Below are 6,000 nucleotides of genomic sequence, written 5' to 3' on the forward strand. Positions count from 1 at the left end.
AAGTCCTGTTGGAAAATGAAATCTGCATCTCCATAAAGTTGGTCAGCAGCAGGAAACATGAAGTGCTCTAAAACTTCCTGGTATACGGCTGCGTTGACCTTGGACCTCAGAAAATACAGTGGACCAACACCAGCAGATGACATGGCACCCCAAACCATCACTGACTGTGGAAACTTTACACTGGACCTCAAGCAACGTGGATTGTGTGCCTCTCCTCTCTTCCTCCAGACTCTGGGACCCTGATTTCGAAAGGGTTTACTTTCATCAGAGAACATAACTTTGGGCCACTCAGCAGCAGTCCAGTCCTTTTTGTCTGAGACTTTTAATGTTTTTAAAAGTAGTTTCGTCTGCTCACCAAGGCTACATTTATTTAATTTAAAATACAGTAAAAACAGAAATATTGTAAAAATATTATTACAATTTAAAATAACTGTGTACTGTTTAAATATATTTGACAAAATAATTTATTCCTGTGATGCAAAGCTGAATTTTCAGCATCATTACTCCAGTCTTCATTGTCACATGATCCTTCAGAAATCATTCTAATATGCTGATTTGCTGCTCAATAAACATTTATGATTATTTTCAATGTTGAAAACAGTTGTGTACTTTTTTTTCAGGATTCCTTGATGAATAGAAAGTTCAAAAGAACAGCATTTATCTGAAATACAAAGCTGTAGCATTATACACTACCGTTCAAAAGTTTGGGGTCAGTAAGAATTTTTATTTTTATTTTTTTGAAAAGAAATTAAAGAAATACTTTTATTCAGCAAGGATACATTAAATCAATCAAAGTGGCAGTAAAGACATTTATAATGTTAAAAAAAGATTAGATTTCAATATTGTACACAAATATTTTGTACATCTGTACACATTAAATGTTTCTTGAGCAGCAAATCAGCATATTAGAATGATTTCTGAAGGATCATGTGACACTGAAGACTGGAGTAATGATGCTGAAAATTCAGCTTTGCATCACAGGAATAAATTACTTTGTCAAATATTTTCAAATAGAAAACAGTTATTTTAAATATTATATAATATTATAATATAATAAAATATATATATATATATATTACAATTTCTACAGAATGTTGAACAGAATAACTGTTTTTAACAATGATATATAAGAAATGTTTCTTGAGCACCAAATCAGCATATTAGAATGACTCATCCTTTGGATGAGACGTTAAACCGAGGTCCTGACTCTCTGTAGTCATTAAAAATCCCTGGATGTCATACGAAAAGAGTAGGGGTGTAACCCCGACATTCTGGTCTAATTTGCCCTTTGGCCTCTGTCCATCACGGCCCCCTCATCCTTCCCATATACTGATTGGCTTGATCGCTCTGTCTCCTCTCCACCAATCAGCTGGTATTTGGCTGGCGCTCTGGTGCAACATGGCTGCCGTCGCATCATCCAGGTGGATGCTGCACATTGGTGGTGGTTGAGGAGTTTCTCCCTTCCATATGAAAAGTGCTTTGAGTACCCAGAAAAGTGCTATATAAATGTAACAAATTATTATTATTATTATTATTATTATTATTATTTTTCCTGAAGGATCATGTGACACTGAAGACTGGAGTAATGATGCTGAAAATTTGTCAATAAATTATTTATTTATTTATTTAAAAAAAGAAAAAAGTAAACTGTCAACATTTCACAATATTACACAATATTGATTGAATGATTAATTGATTGATTGGTTGAGTGATTGATCAAATAATTGCAGCCTTGGTGAGCAAGAGACTTTTTTCAAAGATTTTCTTAGTTTATTTAAATAAAATATGCTGAAACAACACAAATCTCCACTTAATTGTCTTTTGCATTTGTAAAATGTTAAGTTAACTTAAACCATTTGTGTTTACTGGACTACATGAATAATTTCTGTTGCACTGAATGAAAATGGGCAGTGGATTTCTAGTTCCCAGCATGCTTTGCATAGGGATAGTTCAGGAGAGTAAATGTTAAGTGCTGTTTAACGTGTTTTTTAGTAAAGGGAAAGGCTTGTTAGTGTTTAATGTTCAGTTATGCTGGACATTTAAAAGAGTTTCTGTGGTTACCACTGTGCTGAAGAGTAGAGCTTGTTGTTAGGTTGTGGGTTGAGAAATTGAACTATCATGCATGTTGCTTTACTCATTGAGCCATAGCTTTGCAATTTCATGGAAATGTTTTGCTTAATTTAATTAAGTTTACTCAACAAATTCTTTTTCTGACACAAGAACCTAAATTGATTAAGTTTGTTTAACAAATTATTATTTGTTTAAATGGACTTGTCTTGTTGTATGAACCTAACTTAATTGTGCGGAAAAGGTTTCTTTAATCCAATTACGTTCAATGAACAAACAATCTTTTTGATTGAACCCCAAACTTCATTGTATACATTATGGGGACCAGTCAACAGTCCACGTGAGGAATATGATTTAATAGACAAACTAAATAATGTCTTAAATGCAAATCTAAAAATGCAAAAACGTTTGTGCAAGCATGATATGTGTGAGATATAACACTACAGGTACAACAGGGAAAAGAAACACTGGATTTGAACAGGAAATATCTCTGTTTGTCTTATGATGAATAATGAGAAAGTATGTAGGGCTCAGTAAAGGAATTTCATAAAAACACAACATTAAAGCATATTTTGAGTGATTCAAATTGTTATGAAGTTCTCCACAATCCAGGAAGCCTGCTGTGCTTGATCTGCTTTTCTAGGGATATGTTTATGTACTTTCTTCAAACATTTTCTTTACACTTGCAAAGCTCACACAAATTTGAAGAGGAAGGTCGACAATACAAATATGATGTGCAACACAAATTAATATGCCACACTCATATGGAAGCAGTGCCACGCTCTTAGAAAAAAAGGTGATATTACGTTGTAGCCACATTGGACTAGCTTTGGCAGCAGTGCATTATGGGTATTCCCTAGCCGTTGAGTGTACATCAGTTGGACCATATACGTATAGATGCCACATTCAACCATTCCAGACACTTTGGTGCACCCACCATCTTGGAACGGTCAGCATGTCGTCACTTGCAGAACCTGATTTCACGAAGTACAACATGTTCCTGGATCACGGTCTTTGTTGATCCTGGAACAATGTTCCATTTAACCTATCAGATTTAAAGGACACGTTTACAGTTTATGTCAAGTTTAGGCTTACAACCAGGTTTAAGTACTTCTACATCAGTGTTTACCTATATCACTCTGAATTTACGGGTAGGATTAGGTTTAGGGGTAGGGATAGGGATAAGATTAAATTTTCAGACAGGATTATTGTTCCAGGATCAACAAAATGTTGACTGAAGAATGTGTCTATCTCGGCAAAACCAGGACATGCTCACGGACCAGTGTTTTGACCGTTCCAATATGGCGGATGGCTAGCGGCTAATAGAAACAGCCACTAATGAGGCATCTATATATATCTATGTGTTGTACACTCGACATTGCGGTGCATTTTGGGATTGAATGAGTGCACTCAGTAATGATCACTATGGTTTTGGACACCATTACAAATGGCTGTCCCGTCTAATAGTGCCCTATTTAAGGGTATAGGGGCGATTTCGGACATAGCTGAAGTTTGTTTTCTTTTCATTTTGGGAATTCCGTATGAAACAACTTGCCAATGCGATCTTTCCAGAAAAGTCCGCTTTGGCTGGTAAACACCTTCGAACAACCATTGGTCCATGGCGATTACGTAATAGGTGGGTGTGCTCCAACTTCTTTGACATACAGTGGTGATCAGAATTATTGGCACCCTTGGTAAATATGATCAACGATGACTATAAAAATAAATCTGCATTGTTTATCCTTTTGATCTTAGCAAAAATCTAACCTTTCATTGAAGGAAAAGAATTGAAAGTGGGAGGGAAAATCACATTATGAAATAAATGCTTTTCTTCAAAACACGTCGGCCACAAATTATTGGCACGGCACCCCTAGAATATTTATGAGTAAAATATCTCTGAAGTATATTTACATTCATATTTACATTTTTTTAGCACACCAGGGTGATCATGAAATTGTCCAGCCAGAACTTCCTGTTCCACAGGAGTATAAACATGAAGAAACACAAAGGCCAGATTCCCTTAATCATTCATCACAATGAGAAAAACCAAATAATGTAGTTTTGATGTGCAGCAAAAGATTGTTGAGCTTCACAAAATAGAAAGTGGCTGTAAGAAAATCGCTAAAACTTTGAAAATACCCATTTCCACTATCAGGGCAATAATTAAGATGTTCCAATCAACTAAAGATGTTAAAAATCTGCCTGGAAGAGGACGTGTGTCTAAATCGTCCTAATGCGTGGTGAGGAGGAGAGTTTGAGTGGCCAAAGACTCTCCAAGGATCACAGCTGGAGAATTACAGAGATTAGTTGAGTCTTGAGTCTCAGAAAGCCTAAAAAAAAAAAAAGATCAAACAGCACCTACACCCCCACAAGTTGTTCGGGAGGGTTTCAAGAAACATCCTCTGCTCTCATCCAGAAACAATCTCCAGCATATTCAGTTGTCAGTCCGGGACCGGCTTCTATGGTCAGATGAAACTAAAAAACTTAGTTGACCCATCAGATGGGTTTGGTGCACACATGGATAAAAAGTACCCCATGCCCACGGTTAAATATGCTGCTGGATCTTTAATGTTGTGGGCCTATTTTTGTGCTGGAGGTCCTGGACATCTTGTTCAGATACATGGTACCATGGATTCTATCAAATACCAACAGATAAAAAATCAAAACCTGGCCGCTTCTGCTAGAAATCCAATAATGGGCCGTGGTTGGATCTTCCATCAGGACAATGATCCAAAACAAACATTAAAACCAACACAAAAATGGGTCACTGAGCCCAAAATGAAGCTTCTGCCTTGGTCATCCCAGTCCCCCGACCTGAACCCTAAAGAAAATGAGTGGAGTGAACTGAAGAGAAGAAGCACTAACATGGAGCTGGGAATCTGAAGGATCTGGAGAGATTCTGCATGAAGGAATGGTCTCTGATCTCTTGTCAGGTGTTCTCCAAACTCATCCGGCATTATAGGTGAAGTGTCAGAGCTGTTATCTTGGCAAAAGGAGGTTGCAAAAATTATTGAATGAAAGGTTAGACTTTTGCTAATTTTAAGAATTAATGATCAAAAGTATTAACGATGCAGATTTTTTCATCTTTGATCATATTTACCAAGGGTGCCAATAATTCTGATCACCACTGTATAAATCTTCTCAGGTTCCTGTTCAGTCCCTCAAGGCCGAACATCGACTTTTAACCAAAGCACTTGTGTATCTGACTGTATAACGAGAGGGGCAAGTAGAAACAGAGAAAAGCTGGAGTAGTACCTATGTAAGTGTAATTCCTCAGGGTAATAAAATAAGTATACACGCTTGAACAAAACCTCTTACAGATGTGTTCTGTATTGCTGCCATCTATAACACCCATACACTCACACAAGGGTAAAAAATAGGCCTACCTTTTGTTTTTATCCTCTTATTTTTAGTATGTACAACACCATACCGCAAATATTCTTGCTAACTAAAGTTAGGTCGTTCATTACAACCACTGTAATGGTTTTTTAAGGTAACTGTTGCAGTCTTGTCACTACAGGTTAAATGACATACCTTGGTTTCTGTTCATGGACGAAGGCTGCTATTCACGGGATAAATAACATCCTTAAGCAGACTTTACTTTTTTCATGTCTTCAGGGAGTAGAGGGAGAGACAGAGAACAACATTCTTCCTATAAAATTTCTACTAAAATCTTCATGAAAGGAAGAAAAGGAGGGGAAGTTTAACTGCAGTAGCATGTTATTAGATAAATTAAATAAAGAAGAGAGAAGGGCGAGGAATCGTGTAAGGAATCCTGGGAAGAGTTTATGTCCTGTCAGGATACTACAAGGGGAGATGTTTTTTTTTTTGTTTTTTTTTGGATAGGTCTAAAGATGATTTTTTTAGTAAATCTCAACATATTTTGTACAAGAGTAACATCAGAAAATACAATCAAAACATATATTTAGAGAG

This window comes from Chanodichthys erythropterus, chromosome 12 (assembly GCF_024489055.1).
Source record: "Chanodichthys erythropterus isolate Z2021 chromosome 12, ASM2448905v1, whole genome shotgun sequence".
Classification (NCBI taxonomy): Eukaryota; Metazoa; Chordata; class Actinopteri; order Cypriniformes; family Xenocyprididae; genus Chanodichthys; species Chanodichthys erythropterus.